Source organism: Tachyglossus aculeatus, chromosome X1, assembly GCF_015852505.1.
Source record: "Tachyglossus aculeatus isolate mTacAcu1 chromosome X1, mTacAcu1.pri, whole genome shotgun sequence".
NCBI lineage: Eukaryota > Metazoa > Chordata > Mammalia > Monotremata > Tachyglossidae > Tachyglossus > Tachyglossus aculeatus.
The window spans coordinates 52,628,369-52,651,578 of NC_052101.1; the positions used below are offsets into that span (position 1 = coordinate 52,628,369).

General features: G+C 49.1%; 1 protein-coding gene and 1 non-coding gene across 3 annotated transcripts in view; both read left to right on the top strand.

Moving 5' to 3' along the window:
• SPOCK1 (SPARC (osteonectin), cwcv and kazal like domains proteoglycan 1) overlaps positions 1-23,210 on the top strand; it is a 479,410-nt gene that overhangs the window by 423,833 nt on the left and 32,367 nt on the right. The window lies entirely within an intron of this gene.
• LOC119920061 lies at positions 21,945-22,082 on the top strand. Its single transcript, XR_005447830.1, has one exon. It is a non-coding gene; the product is annotated as a small nucleolar RNA SNORA7 (small nucleolar RNA).

Below are 23,210 nucleotides of genomic sequence, written 5' to 3' on the forward strand. Positions count from 1 at the left end.
AATTGTTTCCCCGGTTGTCCTACGGCGAGTATCAGCAACATCAGTGACCACTCTCTGGGCGGCCAGCTCCATGCTGTGGGGACCACCTGGGGAATGGGAATTTTGATCTATGTCTAGGATCAGATGATGGGCCTCAACTTGGGTTCTGGACCCCTGGTCGGTTTCTTCCCTGGGGTTCCCCCCAGGTCAGCTTTGTTGAAGGAAGCAGTCTTTTCAGGATTTCCATCAGGCTAGAGCTCGAGGCCTGGGGATGATTGATGCCGGGACCTTGACTCTGAGGGGAAGGTATTCACCTGGTAGTGTAGTGGGTTCCACTCTTCACTGGGTTTAAACTATTGTGCTTTCCAGGCTAAGTGCTTGTTGGGCATCCAGAGTCAGCTGTGAGGAGGAACTGTTTTAGGAGCCAGAGGCAAAGGCCACTGGAGTCGGACTCTAAAAGTTGACCCTCAGTTCTTTCAGTGATAGGATTAGGCTGGTGTACCAGGACAGGGTAATCTGCAATGCAAATCAGACAGACCCCACAATGCACCAGGCTCACAACCCCTAAAACAGCAGTCACAATATGAATGGCTGCTTGGTGGGCATAGGGAGCAGCTCCACTAGGGAACTGGGGCCCTCGACCCCATGGGGTTGACCCCTAGGGGAGAAGCCATCAGCTTGGCCCCCACACTCTTTGGGCAGGGCGGACAGCTGCTGCTAGCTGCTCTGCCCTGCCTCTTGGAGCTAGAAAGGGAGGGTCTGGTCTCCCTGCTGCCTTTCAGACTGAACTGGGAGATTAAAATTTATTTTCCTAACAGGTAATATAATTTCTATCCTCCTCAGTGACATTTAAAATTTATTTATACACTTTCATTTTAATTCAGACACCAGAAGTGTAGGAATCATGCTTATCTAGTTAGATAAATCTCTTTTCTTGCTGGGAAGTGGGTTTATGCCCTGTCTGGTTTCTCAGCTACTCAAACTGTTTCCATAACCATGTGCTCCTCACAGGGCTAATCTAATGAGTCAGTCAAGCTGCTCCATCTCCTGACTCAGGGTTGTGTTGCACTGACATGGCCAACTCTGGCCAGCGCACAAGAACGCAAGAGATTTCTGTATGGCGCCCTCTGAGTAACCTCAGGAATGTCTTAGCTATTGCTGAAATAATGAGGCAGTATGGCTCATCAAAATTCTCATTAATGTTCCTCCTTCATGCAATCTGATGCATGGCATCAAGCCTTTTCTCTTGTCCCCTTTGACTCTCCATGACCAAACCTCCACTTCACTCTCCAGTGGGCCCAAGGCACATGGATGTCTCTTAAACTCACCCAGTATGACTTCACAATTGATCAAAACCTATGTATGATTACCTCCTTCTCTTTCTCTTCCTCCTCCTCCCTATTCTCCTTCTCTTTCCCCTTCTTCCCTCTAATCTCCTCCTCTTCTTCCTTCCCCTCCTCCTTCTCTTCTTCCTCTCCCTCTTTCCCCACTCCTCTTCTCTCTCCTTCCTCTCCCTCTTCCCCCACTCCTCCTCTGTCTCCCCCTCCTCCTCCTTATCCTCCTTCTCTTCTTTACCTCCTCATCCCTCTCCTCCTCTTCCTCCTTCACCTCCTTCTCCCTCTTCTCTTCTTCTACTTCCTCCTCCTCCTTCTTTGCCCTCTCTTCCTACTCCTCTTCCTTCCAAACCTCCTCCTCGTCTTCTACTTCCTCCTCCTCCTCTTCCTTCCGCTCTTCTCCTACCTCCTCCTCGTCATCCTCCTCGTCCTCCACACCCACCTCTTCCTCTGTGATTGATAGTTCGGTTTTCAACATGTTACATCTGAGATGCCAATGGGACATTCAATCCCATAAGTATTCAGACATATTTATTGAGCACTTTGTGCAAATCACTGTACTAAGCACTTGGGTAGAATATAAAAATATATACGTAAGTTCTATATAGGTGTATAGGTGGCATGGAAGTGCCTGACTCGCAGATGGGGAAATAAGGTGGTGAGATTGGTAATTAATAAAAGAAGGCCCCCTGGAGGAGATGTGATTGCAGAAGGGATGAAATCCCCAAAGCTCAGAATGGGAGAAGGGAAGGAGAGTAGGAAGGCAAGAATTAAAGTGGGGGAACCAGGTGAACAGCTCATGATGGCAACCACTAGCTGCCGAGAACGGTAAAGACAGGTGATGTGAGATTCAGAGGAAGAGGAGGAGGAGGAGAGAGAAAAAGTCACCATGATCAGGTAAAACTGTCCTTCCCACAATCATAGATAATGGGAAAGCACTTTGGAAATGCTTCCCCCAAAAGGTAAAAAAGACTCTTAGAACCAGAACATAAAGTTTCTTCAGTATTACAGAATTGACCAGTCAACTCACATTCAACCCACATAATCGATCCGTCCCCAAATCCTGTCAGATTCACCTTCACAACCTTGCTAAAATCTGCCCTTTCTTCTCCATCCTAACAGCTACCATGTTAATACAGTCACTCATCCTATCCCACCTAGATTACTGCATCAGCCACCTTGCTGACCTCCCAACCTCCCGTCTCTCCCCACTCCAGTCCATACTTCACTTCACTGCCCGGGTCATCCTTGTACAAAAACACTCAGGACCTGTCACCTCCTCCTCAAAAGTCTCCTGTTGTTGCCCATCCACCTCTGTATCAAATGAAAACACCTCACCATTGTCTTTAAAGCATTCCATCACCTTGCCCCCTCCGACCTCAACTCGCCTCTCTCCTATAACCCAGCCCACATACTTCACTGCTCTAGTGCTAGTGCTAACCGAGAAGCAGTGTGGCTCAGTTGAAAGAGCCTGGGCTTGGGAGTCAGAGGTCATGGATTCTAATCCCAGCTCCCCCACATGTCTGCTGTGTAACCGTGGGCAAGTCACTTTACTTCTCTGAGCCTCAGTTACCTCATCTGTAAAATGGGGATTTAGACTGTGAGCCCCACATGATCACTTTGTATCCCCCCAGTGCTTAGAACAGTGCTTTGCACATAGTAAGCACTTAACAAATGCCATCATTATTATTATCATTAACCTTCTCACTGTGCCTCAATCTCGCCTGTCTCGCTGCCGACCCCAAGCCCATGTCCTGCCTCTAGGCTGGAGCGCCCTTCCTTCTCAAATCCGACACACTATTACACTTCCCCCCTTCAAAGCCCTACTGAGGGCACATCTCCTCCAAGAGGCCCCGCCTTTCCTCATCTCCCACTCCCTTCTGCGTCACCCTGACTTGCTCCCTTTGCTCTTCTCCACCCCTCCTAGCCCCACAGCACTTAAGTATATATCTGTAATTTTATTTATTTGTATTGATGTCTGTGACTGTGAGCTCACTGTAGACAGGGAATGTCACTGTTCATTGTTGTACTTTCCCAAGCGCTTAGTACAGTGCTCTGCAAACAGTAAGCGCTTAATAAATAAGACAATGAATAAATGAACCGGTCCATCCAAGGTATTTACTGTGTGGCTACTTGAGTGCACAGCAGTTTACAACAATTGACTGACTGACAAAGCCATTGGAAGAGTAGAGCAGAAGCAAGACACTCATCTTTTGCCTCATCTAATAGGGGAGAGAGGCAGATAAAAATGATGTACGTATTGAGGGGGCAGGAGGATGAACAAGGATAAACCTGATAGTCATGAGAGTATATTAGTTTAAGATAGCTGAATAAATAATTGAATGAAGTAATGAATATGCAAGTACTGATAGAATAAATTATGCAAGTGTCAAGGGTGGCTGTTGGGTGATGGACTTGATTGATTGATTGGAGGAGGTGAGGAGAGCTGTGATCTGGAAGGGGTGGGGGGGGGACAAGAAATGGAGGAGGCTCCCCACCCTGGAGCAAGCAGTCAGAGGGAACTGGGAAGCTGTTTGTACTAACCTTTACTCACCTATCAAATCATGCTCAGATTCTTCAGCAATGAATTATGTTCAGAAATTTAAAATGTGAAGGAACATTTAATTTCCAGGAAACAGTAATTCTAAATGTCATGACCTTTTTTAAAATGCTTGAGAATGGAAGTGGTGGTCAGGTCAAAGCAGAAAAGCAATTCAGGTGCTGTACTTAGTGGTAACGACTGTCAACAGAGCATACACACCCATAAGCTTGGCTGTTCAGCCTGAAGTCCAAATTGCCAGAAGAGGGGTGGGGCATCTGGAGAGAGCATCCTAAGGCAGGAGGGTGATTGTGCACCTGGTTACTTGCAGGTGGGGGGGGGAGAGGGGGAGAGGGGGAGGGGGGGAGAGGGAGGGAGAGAGAGAGTGTGTGTGTGTGTGTGTGTTTTGTGGGGTGGGTGGTGCGTGGAGGGAGTGGCCCAAAGCAGGAGTTTAACTCTGACCTGGATCCCTGGCAATAGGAATCAGACTGCAGTATTCCTTCCTGCCCTAGAGAGGGCAACTGAGAAATGCTCCCCTGCCCTTAGAGAGTGTCTTGTGGTGATATCATGGGTCCAGTCTCCCCACATCCACACAGACCAGCATGTGTTACTGCTTACAATCTTTGCTCCTCCCCACATTCACCTTCTAGCTACACCTTGCTTGTCATTCTCTCTTCTCCAATCCACTGTACATACCCAACCCCCTGAATGGCGCTCCCTCAAACTCACCAGAACATAGCACCCCCATACCTTCATAGTCTTCTTAAAAGCCGTCTAACAAAGGGGTCTTCCCTGATTAGCCATCCCTGCACCTTACCCACTTCCACCACCTTCCTGGTTGTGCCAGGTGGAAGAGACTATCTTCCCACTATCCAGAGGAGTAACACAGAGAGCTGATGCACCTCTGATGCATCTCATCAGGAAATCTCACATGGAGGTGGGCATGGTCAGAGGAGCCATCTTCCCCATGGCAGATTGGTCTCAGGTAAAACTCATTGGTATCCATTAGCATTGTCATCAGGAAGACTGAGTAGTGATGCCTGGTCATTAGCATCATCATTGGCTCCATCTTGGCAAGCTAAGCGCTCTGGGCAGGCACTCCAAGGTGATCGTGATAAGCGAGTGCTTGGCATCATCCCATAAACTAGCAACCCGTTCCATAGGGAAGGTCTGGTGGCATTACATAGGGCTGAGTCCTAAAGAAAACCTGCAAATTGCAAAGTAGTAATGTTATGGAGGACCCCACCCACCACACTGGCCATTGAACATATTTGACCCCAATTACCTTGGGTGTTTTTCAAAAAGCCAAAATGACTAGATGCTTAAATGTGGGCCATTCAACATAACTCTGACCTGGCCTGGGCTATTTTGTGACTCCTTTCTGGCCAACATTTTTATATCACAAAGAAAGGCCGACTTGGAATCTGGTATCAGAAGGCAAGCACTGGATACCATTCCCAGCAATCTGGGGAGTAGCTGGATATTCAGACCAAAGATTGTTTTCTTAAAAGAATCCAGGGTCTAGAGTCTTGTGTTGCAGAATTTGCCCTTTGTATCCTTGAAAGCAAAAGTCCAGCAGAAGGGGGAATGCCTGAGGAATGAATGTGCCAGAAGTGGGGGGAGGGAGCATTAACAAAGTTTTGAACAGTGACAGGTAGTGGTAAGTAGTAGTAACAATATTTATTAAGCACTTACTGTAAGCAGAGCACTGAACTAAGCACTAGGAGATGTCCCTGCCCTCAAGGGCTGACAAGCTAAGCAGAAACATGGATCTAGTCAAACCACTCTGGCCTCTGCTGGCACTTCCAGCTGCCTGGGTTTCTGGGAGAGCAAATTTCCGTGGTCTCTAGCTTCCCCTTCCCCCTGGGAGAAGAAGTGTTTCCTTGGGTTTGAAGCTGCCAGCCTCCATTGGAGGCTAAGACAGCAGGCCGGAAGAGAGAACAGGTGCAGTCCGTGATCACAGAGCAGACGATCTCGGAGACTTCAACAGCAGCAGACACCACTGCTTGGTGGGCCAATCTGTGGATGTTAGGTTCAGAGTGGCAGAGAGAAATTGTTATTGAACTTCTACATCGCTTCCTGGGTCAGCCCACGGTGGTAGGCGTGCCCCTTGGCTAAAAGACACCAGAACCCCGTGATGATAGCTTGAGTGACAGTTTGGCTAGCAGAGGAATAGGGTTTAATCACCCTTTATTTAGCCAAGAATGACTATGGACTTCTTTTACTTCAAAGGAAAGGTTTTGGGCCTTGAGTCATTAAATTTCAGATTCCCAGGCAGAAGAAGCTTGTCCAGGGAAACAAAGTATATTAATGGAAAGAACAACCCTAAGCAGCAGGTGCCCTGGCCCCAATGGTGACAATGAAAGCCTTAGAATCCCTCTCCTGAGAGCCATGAGACTGGTTTCAGACTGTGTTCTTTCTCCTAGGCCCCACTGATTTCCAGGGATAGTTGCATGAATCACCCCAATTTCAAATGAGTCATTTTCCAAACAGGAGTGTCTGGAGCTGCTCAGTGGCTTCCTCTTGATAAGGGAGGTGTGTGGGACACTGGAGCCTGACGTGGGCTCTTTGTCACTGGAATTATTTCTAAGAGAGAAAATATTAGCTGACTGCCCAGACAGACAGACTGATAGCCAACCATCTAGACAGACAGGCAACAAACCAGACAGACAGGCAGACAGACAAACAATCAGCTGGCCTGTCCATGATATTTATTGAACATGTGCAGAGCACTCTACTAAGCATTTGGGAGAGTACTCTACACCAAAGTTGGCAGATGCATTCCCTGCCCTCAAGAAGCTTACCATGGAGAGGGAGAGACAGACATTAATATATATATAAAGAAATTACAGATCAGTATCTAAGTGCTGCAAGGCTGAGGGTGGAGTGAATATCAAGTGCTTAAAGGGTTCAGAACCAAGTGGATAAGTGATGTGGAGGGGAGATGGAGAAGGAGAAATGAAGGCTTACACAGGGAAGGCTCCTTGCAGGAGATATGATTTTAATAAGGCTTTAAAGGTGGGTAGTTTGGTGCCTTGTCATATATGAAGGGGGAGGAATTCCAGGCCAGAGAGAGGATGTGGGCAGGGGGTCAGCAGCAAGATAGACGAGGAGCCAGTTGTGCGGGCCGGGTTGTAGTAAGAAATCAAAGAGGTAAAGTAGGTGGGGGTGAGCTGATTGAGGACTTTAAAACCAATGGTTAGGAGTTGGATGTGCAACTACTGGAGGTTCTTGAGGAGTGGGATAACATTAACTGAGTGGATTTTTAGAAAAATGATCTTGTTAGCAGAGTGAAGTAAGGTCTGGAGCGGGGAGAGACCCAAGGCTTTCTTTCTTTCTTGTTCTTCCTCCGACACTTCCTGTGGGTGCCCTCCGAGGTTGGATCCTTTTCTATTCTCATGCTATCCCCACTCCCTTAGGCCTCAGGTGGTCCCACAGATGCTCACTGCTAGTGTCACTCTTCTCCCCCTAAACTCAGTCCACACACTTCACTCTGGAGGTGAGCTACTTATCGTGCCTTTTAAGTCTCTCTTTCTCTTTCTCTCTCTCATGCTCTCTCTCCCTCTCTACTTTTCATTCTTTCTCTCACTACTTTCTTGCTTATTCTCCTTTTGACCCTCAAACTCCTCCCCAACCCTCTCATGTGGTGTCTACCTTCCATCTTGAAGGATCTTCTGAAATGACATCTTCTCCAGGAAGCAGTGCATGATTAATCTTTCATCCTCACTAGGAGGACAGTGAGGAGGCTGATGCACTATGTCACCGTGTACTCACAGGATGAGCCCTGAGCCCCAGAATGACATGCAGAAGGCAGGGAGGTGGGAGATGGGGAGGGACTCAGAGCTGCTCGGGGACCAAGTCCTCTGCAGCAGATGTGCTGCCCGTTACAGTTCATCACATGTCTGTCACTGAGTCATGCTGTTTTCAAGCACACAGATGGTTTCCCTGTTTTCTTGGTGTGAGGGAACCTACAGTGTGTGGATTACTCTGTTGGGCACCTAGAGTGAGCAGAGCCCTGGAGGAGGTGCTCGGGAGCATACACATGGTAAAAAGTAGGGGAGGTGGTCCCTGTCTCTAAGGAACTCCCAGTCTAGTGGAGATCTTGGCAGGGTAGAGGATGCAGGGATGCTGCCCAACTCTTTCCCCTCCTCTCAGGTGGAGTCACCCCAGTGGGGGCTCTCTCCCAGTATCGTTGTCAGCACCTTCCCCACCCCCTGCACCCCCATTCCCCGGGCTCTGAGGCTGTGCTGTGGGCTTTCTCCAGCTGATGGTTGGTAAGGGAACAAGGCTGGTGGCACTGCTCAGGCCATGGTGGAGCATCCTGAAAGATTCAGAAAGGAACATTTCCTTCCCAGCCTGAGGCTATGCCGGGTCCATACTGGCACAAGATTGTGGGAAGCCAACAACAGCATACCCCTGAAAGGACCCTCAACCTTGGACTGGTCTCCACTTTCTTCCTGGATGACTGGGCTTCAGTTGTCCAGATCTCCTCTGGAGCTTCCCACCACTTTCCCTCGTCCACTGGGCTCTGTGCCTCTCAGCCAGACCTGCCCATGGACTTGAAGGGCAATTTTAGCTTGAAGCGGATGCTCCCCCCTCAGCCCTAATTTAAAGGCCCTCGCTCCACCCGAGCACACAGTTAAAGGAAAGGCCGATCCCATTGTTTCCAAAGGAAGACTGGAGCCCTATCTGCCCTTGAAACCATATCCTGGCTCCCGGGGACAATGGGTAGCCAGAGCAAGTCTCAGCCATGGGGCGGAAACCTGCAACCGAGCAGGGTCAGGAAAAGTCGAAGTCAAGTGCACTCGCCCAGAGCAGTAAGCCCATGTTCCTGCCTTTCCTTCTCACAACTGCCAAGGAAGCAAGTAAACAAGCAAGCAAGAGAAGCAGCAGAAAGACTACAAGACTGGGAGTCACAAGACTTGGAGTCTAGTCCCAGCTCTACCCTTGCCTGCTGTGTGGTCTGGGGCAAGTCATTTTACTGCTCTGGGCCTCAGTTTCCTCATCTGTATAATGGAGATTCAGTACCTTTTCTTCCTCTCAGACTATGAGCTCTGTGTGGGAAAGGGAATGTGTATGATCCGCTTACTCTGTATCTACTCCAGTGCTCAGCACATAACATATGCCTAACAAAACTATTATTATTATTATTTATTTATAATATGTGCAGGGTCCCTGTTTCTACAGAGCCAATCGTGAATGAGTAAATGAGCCCCACCCACTCTCCTCCCCTCCTGGCCAGTAAATTGGCCTTTCTGATACCTTTAGTGCTGCTAGCATCACCATTATAGGGTCCTGGGGTGGGAATTGGGTCGAGTTGAATCACCACATGTGCTGCAGTCTCACCTGGGTCCGAAAACCTATAATCAAAGATACAGAGGGACCTGAGTCCATTCTCCTGCCTCCAGGCTGGACCTCACCCAGAGCAGGCAGTTGGAAATCTCTCTGAGGGAAAAGTGGTGTCCCAGCCTGGTATTGATCCAAGTTCTTCTGGTTCAGACCTGTCTTCTCATGCCCGTGCCTCAGTGGAGATGGAATCTGGCCACCCCTAACTCTGTCTTGACCTGAAGACCATTCCCCCATCCCTCCCTACTCCTATCCTCCTGCAATTTTCTAGTGTCCCCAACCTCTTTTTATTTTAGATGGGAAGCTCATTGAGGACAGGAAATGTGTGTCTTGCTTCTGTGGTAATAATAATAGTAGTTATTAAGCACTTACTGCGAGCAGAGAATTGAACTAAGCACTGAGAAATAATACTTGGGTGATAATTAGACCTAGTCCATATCCCTAGGAGGGCTGACAATCTAAAAATAAAAATGGAGGGGACTGGTGACAGATACATAAGGAGAGATGAAACAAAATATTAAGACAACACACCCTCACAAATGCTTAGTTCAGTGCCCAGCATGCATTCAGGAAATGCCCCCTATTGATCAGCACCTTTGTGGCTTTCGCTGACCCTTCCCTGTGACCACTTGGGCACCAGTGCAGTCTGGCCAGGCTGGAGGGTGTCCAGAAGGCCTTCAGTTTCTGCTTCCCCTTCAGCAGTTTCCAAGTGGCCCAGAGAGGACCAACTGGCCAGGACTGCACTCTACCCTTAATCGCAAAGAACCCCCTGAAATTCTAGGCTTGATGTCACCCCCAACCCAGCACCCCTGCCCCCAGGCACTCTTAATCCTGTTTGGGTGAGTGGTCAGTGGGACTCTGAGTCTGCTGGCTAGTAGCCACAAAAGCCCTTGGCCAGGTGCCTGAGGATATCTCAGAAGCTCTAAATTGGCAGGCATTGTTCAGCATAACAAAACACTGAATAAGGAAAGTCACTAAGGGGAAATTTCCATGTGTGTAAATTCCCTCTGACCCATTCTGGTTCCATGTGCTTCAGTTTATCTATATCTTAGTTGGGCTATGCTAAGTTTTATTACATAACCGTGACAACCAGGGTGCCTTGCATATATTTAACTTGCAATTAGCAGCTTTGGAGATTGATTAAATACCTCTGCTCCATTCAGGGTTTAATTAATCTCACCTGCAGTTTACTCATTGCCCCATAGACTCTATAACAAAGGCGATTACGACTAGACTCATGGGAAACCGACGAACATTTCAGTTGCTTTCTGGAAATGTTGTCTTCTGTCTGGTTATGGGAGCCTAGATTGAGTTTGATGACAAAGTGCTCTCCTTGTCCAGTCACCTCACCCAAAAGTTAATCATCACTAAACAACAGGTCTCAAAAGCATCTCACAGGAGCTCTGCCCCACATCCAGAGTCCTGACTGTGTCCTGCTCCCTCTGGCCCGTGAGCTCTGTGACATGCCTGTTCTAAAGCTTCATGAGTCAGGAGTCCCCAGAGGATTCCCATGCTTTCCCCAGAGGATTCCCATGCTTCTTGAGGGAGTACCGACCTAGCTGCAGGGTTTGCCAGGATGGAGTTCTACCCTGTGAGGGTTTAGAACGTCAGAAAACTCAGTCACTTGGGCTGGCACTCTGGGACCGAGGAAACCTGAGCTCAAGGGTGGTAAGGGGAACGGGGTGCACACCATGTCCTGAGTCCCCACAGTCCCAGCTGTTTCCTGCTGCACACCCGAGGTCCTCCCAACCCCAACAAGGAAGACTGTATTAAGTGCTTTGGAGAATACAATACAACAGAGTTGGTAGACACGTTCCCTACCCACCAGGAGGTTACAGTGTGAAGACTGCAGTACTCAGGCACATGTCGCCCCGGGTGCCTGTGGCTATTTTCTTGTGTCTAATGAGTGCCACTCTCTATACCTTAGCACTTAGGAGAGCCCATCAGATGCACCAGACATGTATCGTGCCCTCATCCACCCACATGCCCCCCGGCCCCCTCTCCCCCTCTCCAACCTCCATATGCCAGGCTGTGTTGCCTGTCACGGTGACCACCTAGCCGTCGGCTACTACGCCGTGTTGTTTGAAGTTGCTCCCTTCTGGCTTTATGACATTTGCCCTAGTTTCCTGCCTGCTTGTGGCCCGTGTCGTTTCACAATTCACTAGCCACTTGGATGCCCCAGGAAGAGGAAGCATTTGAGGCCCAGCAGGGTGTCATACAGAAGTGTGAGCATCAAAAACTACACTTGAGTCTGCCCAGAGTGACTGAAGCAAGAAGGGGGACAAGCTGAGGGTCAGAGAAGCAAGAGAAAAGGGTGAGGGGTCCTACCTCCCCTTCTGCCCCGTCCACTCTTCCCCAGCTCTTTTGGCTGCATCTGGCAGGACGATGAGTTTGGGGAAGGTGGATGGAGCGACAGAGGCTGGAGCAGACAGGGTAGGCCCCAGGGCCACCACAGCCATGATACCACTTGCATCCATTCATTGCCGAGGCAATGAATTGTGACCATCTGGGTTGTCTCCACTTCCTTTCTGACAGCCTCCGAGCCCTTAGCCCTGCAGATGCTGGCCTCCCAAGGAAACACAGTAAGCTTTCTGGAGTTTTGCCTTTGACCTGTGAGTGCATTCCTTGGGGGCCAGATATCACTGCCCGAAAATTATCAGCCGCGAGAATGGTGCAGGAAGGTGGAAGGCCGTGAGGAGTGGGGGGGGGAGTACGGTCATCGTCACTGGGGGATCAGGTGATCATGCCCTCCTGTGAGGTAGCTCTATGCTGGCTCAAGTAGATGCCCAAGGGAGAGACCTCTGCAGCGGGAGGGATTTTGAGTGGCCATCTGATTCATCCCCCTGCCTCCAATCAATCAATCAATCAATAGTAGTTATTGGGCACCTACTAAGTGCAGAGCTTGGGAAATGGTGGTACAGTAGAGTTGGTAGACCCAATCCCTACCTACAAGAAGCTTACAGTCTACAGGGGGAGACAAACATTGAAATAAATTGCAACTAGAGGAAATAGCAGGAAATTGCAGAAAATAAGGATACGTGCATAAGTGCTGTGGGGCCAGAGTGAGTATCAGTCAGTGAGAGCTTACTGTGTTCAGAGCACTGTAACAAGTGCTTAAACTGGTAGATGGCTAAACCATTCAGGTCAGGTGGGGATATGTCCATTCCTTAAAGCTCGCAGCCAGGACTAGGGTTTCCTGTCAGCGACCAGGCTGCAGACTACATTGGATGGCCATAAAACCCCCTTATTGATGGGTGGAGTGTCTGTCCTCAAGAGATGCCATGCCTACCTCTGATATCGCCCCATTGTCCCATTCCCCTGCTCCCCTGCTCCCATGAACTCTGCCACCAGTTCCTTTCCAGCTCTCCCTTGCCTCAGGACAGGGCCTGGTTCGGCAGGGAAGCTGAAGGAGGAAGAGGCCCAGGGAAACTCGAGGAGAGAGGAGCTGAGGTGCAGATGGAGGTGCAGGGGGTGGGGGAAAGAGAGTAGGCCCTGCGGAGGATTGGATGAACCACACCATGGGGAGGCTGACCCAAGCCAGCTGCTGGAGGGGTGGAGGCCTGCCTATATGGATGCCCTGATCCAGTAAGATGGGGATTGGGGATTGAGAAGCAGCATTCATTCATTCATTCATTCATTCAATCGTATTTATTGAGCACTTACTGTGTGCAGAGCACTGTACTAAGCACTTGGAAAGTACAATTTGGCAACAAATAGAGACAATCCCTACCCAACAATGGGCTCACAGCCTAGAAGGGGGGCGGGGGGACAGACAACAAAACAAGTAGACAGGCATCAACAGCATCAAAATAGATAAATAGAATTATAGATAAATACACATCATTAAGAAAATAAATAGAATAATAAATATGTACAAATATACACAAGTGCTGTAGGGCAGGGAGGGGGTAGAGCAGAGGGAGGGAGTAGGGGCGATGGGGAGGGGAGTAATAGCAGAGGAAAAGGGGGGGCTCTGTCTGGGAAGGCCTCCTGGAGGAGGTGAGCTTTCAGAAGGGCTTTGAAGGGGGGAAGTGAGCTAGTTTGGCAGATGTAAGGAGGAAGGGCATTCCAGGCCAGAGGTAGGACGTGGGCCAGGGATCTATGGCGGGACAGGCAAGAACGAGGCACAGTGAGGAGGTTAGCGGTAGAGGAGCGGAGTGTGCGGGCTGAGCGGGCTGAGCTGTAGAAGGAGAGAAGTGAGATGAGGTAGGAGGTGGCGAGGTGATGGAGACCTTTGAAGCCAATAGCGAGGAGTTTTTGCCTGATACGAAGGTTGAAAGGCAACCACTGGAGATTCTTGAGGAGGTGGGTGACATGCCCAGAGCGTTTCTGTAGAAAGATAATCCAGGCAGCAGAGTGCAGGGCTCATTGAAGGTCTCTGCGTTCATTCATTCAATGTCTTGCTGCTTAGGGAAAGGGCAGTGGCTAGAGAGCCTCAATTTTGAAACCCAATACCATACATCAGGCTCCCCATGAGCCACAAGCTTTTATCTGTCAACAGTGCCTTTGGCCTATACTCAGTGGGTCAGCTGAGGACCCTGCCTCTAGAATGTAAGATCATTGCAGGGCAGGGGACGTGTCTCCCAACTCTGTTGCACTGCACTCTCCAAAGCGCCCAGTACAGTCTGAACACGGTAAGTGCTCAATAAACACCACTGATTGATTGATTGAATGATTGATTGATTGCCACTGATTGCATCAAAACAAGTAAACAAGAAACCAGGAATTAATATAAAACAATAGAATTATAGATATGTACATATATATATATATATATATATATATATATATATATATATATACAAATGTGTGGTGGGGGCGTAGAGAAAAGGGAGTGAGTCAGGGTGATGGGGTGGGGGGAGCTGAGGAAAAGGGGGGCCTAGTCTGGGAAGGCCTCCTGGAGGAAGTGAGCCTTCAGCAGGGCTTTGAAGGGGAGAAGTGTGATTGTTCGGTGGATTTGAGGGGGGGAGGGCATTCCAGGCCAGAGGTAGGACATGGGCCAGGGTCGATGGCTGGACAGGCGAGAATGAGGCACAGTGAGAAGGTTAGCACCAGAGAAGCGGAGTGTGCAGGCTGGGATGTAGAAAGAGAGAAGGGACGTGAGGTAGGAGCGGGCAAGGTGATGGCAAACAAGTGTTTGGCCTAGTACAGTTGAATAAGTAGACATGACTCCCTGCCCTCATGGCGTTTACAATGCTGAAAAAAAATGACCGATGGAGGAAGCAGGTCCCTAGCACCCTGTCCCTCAATTTGGGTCCACCAAATCTCAGCCCTGAGTCATCTCAAGTTGCATGCTTCCTCCACTCAAGTGCTCATCCCATGGAGATTTTCAAGTATCAGGCTGACCTCATCCACCTCAAATTGTTGTTCACCTGCTGAGTCTGCCTCTCGTCTGCTCAGACACACTATTTCTCCTCCCTTACACACTCCCATGCCCACAGCCCATACCACCTATTTCTGATGTCTAAATCCCTTCTTAAACTTCCAGATGGCTGTCTCTCACATCTTGTGACCCAATGACTTTATAACTGAAGCCATCACTAGTGAACTCCCCAGTTCTCCCTTCTCACCTTCCCAGTCCTTGCCCCTTTCTACCTCTCCATCCATCCTCTCATTCTCACCTTTTATTGTCTCTTCAGCTTCAGTGACTTATTTCTACATGGATGGCTCCCAACCTACTTCTCTAGCACTGACTTCTCCCCTTTTTCTGCAGCCTCACATTTCCTCTTGCCTTCAAGAGAATTCGACCTCACTTTCTCACCAACATCTCAATGCCAACTGAAATCCTCATTTTATCTCCTCAAACCTCCCTGCCACTCAACTGTCCCATCACTACTCACAACATCAATCAATCAATGGCATTGCCTAGTGGAAAGAGCATCGGCCTACGTGTCAGAGGATCTGGGTTCTAATTCTGGCTGTGCTAATTGCTTGCTGTGTGACCTTGCACAAATCTCTGTGCCTCAGTTTCTTCATCTGTAATAATAGTAATTGTGGCATTTATAAAGTGCTTACTATGTGCCAAGCTCTATACCAAACACTGCGGTAGGTACAAGATAACCAGGTCCCATGGGAGGCTCGCATTCTAAGTAGGAGGTGCACAACCAGACAGGGAACCAGGGCAAATGTCTTGAAGCCAGAAGGGAGAGACTTCAGACAATATGGTGTAGTAGCCGATGGCTGGATGGTCACCACGGCAGGCAACACAGTCTGGCATGTGGAGGTGGGAGAGAGGGCTGCGGGGCATGTGGGTGGATGTGGGCACAACACATATCTGATGCATCTGATGGTATTAAATCCCCATTTTGCAGATAAGGAACTGAGGCAGAGAAAAGTGAAGTGACAGGCACAGAAAAGTGAAGTGACTTGCCCAGATCACACAGCAGACAAATGGTGGAGTCAGGATTAGAACCCAGGTCCTCTAACTCCCAGGCCCACACTCTCTCCACTAGGACTCTCTGTTTCTTGTAAAATGGAGATTCAATACTTGTTCTCCCTTGTACTTGGGCTGTGAGCCCCACGTGGGACAGGGACTGTGTCCAAACTGATGAACTTGTATCTACCCACTGCTTAGAACTGGGCTTGCCACATAGTAAGTGCTTAATAAGTGTTGTTGTTGTTGTTTATTATTCTTGGGGGGCAGAAGCAAAGAGACAGTGGCAAGAGTGGCCAGGTGCCAGCAGGCATTTAGGCTCTAAATCAACTAGTAGGATTTATTGAGGGCCTAGGCCAAATGAGTTTTGCAGATGACTTTTAGGGGCCAATATGGAGCCTCTCGCAGGCAGCCACAGGCTTGACCACATACAGTTTTCACACTTTCCCAAGATGGACAGCTTTTTAGAGGCCCCAGGATGGGACTGAATGAAGGTGCCTTGGATGCCAAGCCAAAAGACAGGGTGGCAGTGTGGCCTAGTAGAAAAGCCATCAGCTGGGACTCAGGAGACCCAAGTACCAGCTCTGCCATTGCCCTACCTGAATGACCTTGGCTAAGTCATTAACTAGGCCTCAGTTTCCTACTCTTAAATGGGGATAAGATACCTGGTCCACCCCCCTCTTAAATAGGGTGTCCTTGTGAGCCCCGGGAGGAACTGAAATTGTGGCCAATCTGATTATCTTGTATCTGTCCTGAGTGTTTAACAAAGTGCTTGGTACAGAGTAAATGCCTAATAAATACTATAATTCTTATTTGTGAGAAGATAAGATCAGAGCATGTACAGTGTGTCTAGCTCAAGGTAAGGCAGCCACCTCCTAAAGAAATTGTACAGGAACCAAAGCTTTCCTATTAGGATAGAGACCGTAACAGGAATGAAAAATGTCCCATAGTCCACTGTGTATGTGTGTGTGGGGAGGCAGGGGTTGTGGGAGAGAGTGTATGTGTGTATGAGTGAGAACAATTGGGATCTGCACCTCCCCTTGGTAATCTTGTCCCACCTTCCTCCTTTCCTCCTTCCCCTACTTCCTGTTTTTCCTTCCTCTCTCCTCTTCCTCCCCCAGCTCTTTCTCTTGGTTAACTATAGTTTTGATAAGGATCTCCTCTGTGCCAAGAACTGAAAGTGGAGGATAGATGCCAGGTAACCACCGCTCCAGGCTGACTGTATAGTTAGGAACCCCTGCAGCATCTCTGGCACTCTGATGTTTCCACAGGCAGGAATGAGGTCTCCAGGGTTCCGTGTTCTGGGCCCTTCAAGGGACACTGACTTGGCACTGGGCAACTTCCACTTCCTCTCTCCTCTCCCTCACGTCAGTGGCAGAACCCACACACGCAAATGGACTCCCACTTGGTCTCTTGGCTCTCAGGCTACCTATTGTGTGACCGTGGGTAAGTCACTTAACTTCTTTGGGTCTCACTTTCCTCATCTGTAAAATGGTAATTCAGTAATGCTTCTCCCTCCTACTAAGTCTGGGAGCTCCATGTGGGACACAGCCTGGATCCAATCTCCTTATCTTCTGTCTACCCCAGCCGTTAGCATAGTGCTTGGTACATAGTAAGTACTTAACTTACTATGAGAAGCAGCGTAGAGAAGCAGCATGGCTCAGTGGAAAGAGCCTAGGTTTGGGAGCCAGAGGTCATGGATTCTAATCCTGGCTCCACCACTTGTCAGCTGTGTGACTTTGGACAAGTCACTTAACTTCTCTGGGCCTCAGTTCCCTCATCTGTAAAATGGGGATGAAGACTGTGAGCCCCACATGAGACAACCTGATCACCTTGTATCCCCCCCAGTGCTTAGAACAGTGCTTGGCACATAGTAAGTGCTTAACTAAAGCCATCATTATTACTATTATTACTTAACAAATATCACAATCATTATTATGATTAGGATTCTTCTTATTACACTGAAACTGGAGGCTTGCACTCACTCCATTTGAGGGCTTCGGTCCTTGCTCCTGCTGGCTCTGTACGCTGTTCTTCTGAGTAGAGCTCCCTAGGTCACATCCACACCCAACAGGACCAGGGTCAAGAGCCTGGCCCTCTGATGAGCCCTGTGACCAGATGCCGGTGGTGTGTGAGCCCGTTGTCGGGTAGGCACTGTATATGTTGCCAACTTATACTACCCAAGTGCTTAGTACAGTGCTGTGCACACAGTAAGCGCTCAATAAATGTGAATGAATGAATGAATGGTAAAGGGCAATCACTCCAGGGGCTCAGTGATTAAGCGGGCAGGAGTGGGACCGGTTGCCAAAGAGACCGGAAAAACTGTCCGACGGGCCAGGGAGGGTCTGGTCCTGAGATAGGGATGTTGGGGCCCCACAGACCCAAGACGATCCCTCCTACGGGGATCGAAGTTTTCCCCCAGCTTATGCTCTCCCCCAGTCTGCCAACAGCTCTGCCTTTCCTAAGCACATCTTCAGCCCATTTTCACTTCAACATTTAAATTTGACCCATGATTACTGGTATTTGATTATCTACGCAAGCCACTTTAATTAAGTTTGATTACACATTCTCCCTGGGCATATTCCCCAGCTCAGTGAATGATAGGAACTGTTTCAGGGAGTGGAATGGTAAACATTTGTCAGAGACCTGGGAGCAGTGACTTGGTTTATTCTGATTTATCCTGGCTAGTGGACCCTGGGGATAGGAGTATCCTTTTCCCATAAAACCGGCCCACTAGGCCCTGGTGCAACATGAATAGAAGACAGGGGCAGATTGATAGTTGGTTGGGAGAGTTGAATACAGTTAACTTGTGATGGATGGCCAGATTGAGTGGTGGCCAGTGTGGAACTGATGCCAGCCCAGCACCCCTGGGAGCTTGTGGGAGGCTGGGGCAAACTCAGTGTCCCTGCCAGGAGCAGTCACTCTAGGATGCCCATTCCCCAGCCTCCAGCTGGATCACCGAGGTCAAGGGAGATAGGTCTGTGTGTCCTCCACTAGGCCTTGCCCAGCTGCTGCCTGGGCCGAGTCAGACCCTCCCTGCAGCAGCACACTGCATGCCTGCCTGGTCCAAGTCCAGGCGAGAAGAAGAAGAGGGTCTGCATGCTGTTGGAGGCTGAAATCAGTCCGTCAGAGGGCCTTATACAATACCTTCTGTTGTGCAGAACATTGTACTGAACGTTTGGGAGAGTTATGTCCCATCTCACAAGTCCACGACCTTGGTGTCATCCTTAACTCCGCTCTCTCATTCACCCCACACATCCAATCCGTCACCAAAACCTGCCAGTCTCACCTCCACAACATCTCCAAGATCCGCCCTTTCCTCTCCATCCAAACCGCTACCTTGCTGGTTCAGTCTCTCATCCTATCTCCTTTGTGATCTCCCATCCTCCTGTCTCTCCCCGCTTCAGTCTATACTTCACTCTGCTGCCCAGATTATCTCTGTATAGAAACTCTCTGGGCAAGTCACTCCCCTCCTCAAAAATCTCCAGTGGTTGCCTGTCAACCTACGAATCAAGCAAAAACTCCTCAATCTCGGCTTCAAGGCTCTCCATCACCTTGCCCCCTCCTGCCTCACCTCCCTTCTCTCCTTCTACAGCCCAGCCCGCACCCTCCACTCCTCTGCTGCTAACCTCCTCACTGTGCCTCGTTCTCGCCTGTCCCTCCATCAACCCCTGGCCCACGTCCTTCCCCTGGCCTGGAATGCCCTCCCTCCACACATCTGCCAAACTAGCTCTCTTCCTCCCTTCAAATCCCTACTGAGAGCTCACCTCTTCCAGGAGGCCTTCCCAGACTGAGCCCCCTTTTTCCTCTCCTCCTCCCCATCGGCCCCCAGCCTTCCCTCCTTCCCCTCCCCACAGCACTTGTTCATTACTCTATTTATTTTACTTGTACGTATCTACTACTCTATTTTATTAATGATGGGCATATAGCTATAATTCTATTTATTCTGATGGTTTTGACACCTGTCTACATATTTTGCTGTCTGTCTCCCCCTTCTAGACTGTGAGTCCGTTGTTGGGTAGGGGTCGTCTCTATATGTTGCTGACTTGCCAAGTGCTTAGTACAGTGCTCTACACACAGTAAGTGCTCAATAAGTATGATTGAATGAATGAAGCAACAGGAAGACACTCGTTTCTTGCCCACAAAGAGCATAAAGACTACAGAAATGAATTCTTCTCTTTACAAATAAGTAGCAGTAGTAGTGGGTATACATTAAGCACCTGCCATATGGAAAGTACTGTACTAAGTGCTGGGAAAGAAGTATACAGGTGAGCTATGGCAGCAGCATGGCCAAGTGGATAGAGCACAGGCCTGAGTGTCAGAAGGACCTGGGTTCTAATCCTGGCTCTGCCACTTGTCTGCTGTGTGACTTTGGGCAAGTCACTTCTCTGTGCCTCAGTTACCTCATCTTAAAATGGTGACTAAGATTGTGAGCCCCATGTGGGACAGGGATGGTGCCCAATCTGATTTGCTTGTATCCACCCCAGTACTTAGTACAGTGCCTAGCACATTGTAAGTGCTTAACAAATACCATTATTATTATTGTGATTATTGTGATTATTATTATTAGCTATAGACGTGGACCCTGGGCCCCAAGAGGCTCAGGATCTAAGAGTAAGGTGTAGGAGGGTATCAGCAACAGAAAAATAAGGAGAGATAAAACAAAAATATACGACTAGGATGATGACACGTACAGCAGGAGCTGCGGGGTTTTAGACTTCTCACGGCTCAGATTAACAGTCCCAGAAAGCCCCAACCTCAGCTCTGGCAGTACCTCCCCAACCTTCTAAACCATCCCCGACACTGCTGCCACTGGTTGAGAACTTCTGGGCTGGGGCAGGGGTCAGTGGGTAGCCTCTCTTCCGTGCAGCTGGGCCCCCAGGATTCGCTGTCAGAAGAGTGCTGGATGGTTTGCACGGCTGCACTTAACAAGGATCGCCTCTAGACAAGTAGGACATGGTTAGTGATCCACATAACAACCTCTCGTGGAGCTTAGAGCTCCACTTTCAATTCCCCCTGTCTCCCTGGATGGCACACATACCACACTGGGCAGGGACCTTGGAGACCAAATGAGCTTAGTAGAAGGTAAAACTCCCAAGCTTTGCTTTCTTCTCCCCTAGAAAGTGGCTTGCTTGTGGGATGCCAAAGAAGCCAGCCTGTCCAATCAAGCAGCCAAGTGCTTGTGTAGCTGCTGAGGAATTAACAAGGGCTTTCTGAAATCCAGAGCAGAAAGGGAATGAAGGAGAGGGGTTTCACTGAAGATAATTGTTACCACTTGCTCACTATGCCACATTCTGTTGCTACAGAGATTTCATTACCTGGACTTGAATGACACAAGGGCTACCCAGGTCGCACCCTTTTGTTAAGGCTGTCCAGATCAAGCAGCTGTTCCTCCTCAAGACCTAGATCTGGGACAGCTCCATTCCATTCGCTCCAGCAATCAAAGGCTGGAGGAGCAATTGGACAGTCAATCAATCTATCATATTCATTGAGTGCCTATTCTGTGCAGATTACTGTAGCGAGTGTCTAGGCTTATATAGGGTGACCTATAACAGACAACTTTGGTACCGTGAGATGCTTTTGTGGTCTGAGTCCTGGATTTCAGAAAAACTGGGCTCTGACCTTGTTGTTGGGCAGCAAAATGACTCAGCATATAATAGGGGTTCAATTATTTGGCTGAACTGGATTAACTCATCACCGCCTTGAAGGTGGAAGGGCCCGAGGTGGCAAAAGTAGGGAGCAGATTGGATAATGTCCTCTTGTCATTATGGTATTCATTGTATACTAACTCTGTGCCAAGAACTGTACTAAGATCTGGAGTATTACACAATAAGCAGACGTCCCCTGTGTTGGCTGGTCCCTGGCCCATGCTCCTGCCTGGGAAACAAGTCCTGAGCCCAGTACTGATGGGGAAACAAAGCCTAAGCTGCACTAGCCCTTGTGAGGTTAGCCTGGTTCCACTGGACTGGGAAGGCCTCACCAAGGACATAGGTATGAGGGCATGCTGTAACAGGGAGTTCCCAGCCCTAAATCTCTGGTGAAATAGCCCCTGAAGTCATTTAAGAAGTGACTGGACCCCCATTGGCCTCTGCTGGATCCTAAATCCCTCCATTTTTTCACTTTTGGGACTGGCAGGTTGAGGACCACTGCTAGGGAAATGGCGTGGAATAGTGGAAAGAACATAGGCTTGGGAGTCAGAGGACCTGGGTTCTAATCCTGACTCCACCACTTTTCTCCTGTGTGATCTTGGGCAAGTCACTTCACTTCTCTGGACCTCAGTTTCCTCATCTGTAAAAAATGTGAATTAAGACTGAGCCCCATACGGGATAGGGACTGGGTCCAACCCAATTATCTTGTCCATCAGGCAATCATTCCCCTCTCAGGATCACACCTGGAGAGGTTCCAGTACTCTACCAATCTCAGCTACGGGAGGGAGAGTCAAGCAGAGGCATACCCGTTCCATTCCTAGCTTGGGGAGTGGCTAGCAAGTGGAAGGCAATCTGCTACAAGTCAAAACTCACCTGTGCTGGGCAGCAGTGGCATGGGAGAGAGTCGAGGGTGGAGACTCAAGTTTACTGCGCGGAAAAAGGCAATGGTAAATCACTTCCATATTTTTACCAAGAAAACTCTATAATAATAACAGTAGTAATAATGTTGGTATTTGTTAAGCGCTTACTGTGTGCCAAGCACTGTTCTAAGCACTAGGGTGGATACAAGGTAATCAGGTTGCCCCACGTGGGGTTCCCAGTCTTCATCCCCATTTTACAGATGAGGGAACTGAGCCCCAGAGAAGTTAAGGGACTTGCCTAAGGTCACACAGCTAACAAGTGGCAAAGCCGGGATTAAAACCCATGACCTCTGGCTCCCCAGCGCCTGCTCTTTCCACTGAGCCACGCTGCTTCTCTATGGATACAATACCCGAATGAATGCAGATGGAGAATGGAGTGTTCTCGGAGAGATGTACAGCATAAGACAAGACAGTCAATAATATTTATTGAGCACTTTGTGCAGAGCATGTACTAAGTGCTTGGGAGAGTACAATATAACAATAAACACATTCCCTGCCCACAGTGAAGGGGGATGAATAAAGGGAGCAAGTCAGGGCAACACAGATGGGAGAGGGAGAAGAGGATAAGAGAGCTTAGCTTGGAGATGTGCCTTCAATAAGGGTTTGAAGCGGGGGAGAGTAATTGTCTGTCGGCTAGAAGGAGGGAGGGCGTTCCAGGCCAGACGTAGGACGTGGGCGAAAGGTTGGCAGCGAGATAGATGAGATCGAGGTACAATGAGAATGTTAGCATTAGAGGAGTGAAGTGTGTGGGCTGGGTTGCAGTAGGAGAGTAACGAGGTGAGGTTGGAGGGGGTTAAGGTGATTGAGTGCTTTAAAGTCAATGGTGAGGCGTTTCTGTTTGATGTGGAGGTGGATGGGTAACCACTGGAGGTCCTTGAGGAGAGGGGAAACATGGCCTGAATGTTTTAATAGAAAAATGATCCAGACAGCAGAGTGAAGTATGAACAGGTGAGCATCGGTCAGGCGGAGATGCGAGCTGAGAACCTGTATGCAGAGGAGTTGATCATAGTACCGGCGGTGTGTGGAGCACCCTGCGTTCATAGTGGATACAGCAGGGGAGTAGCCAGGCAG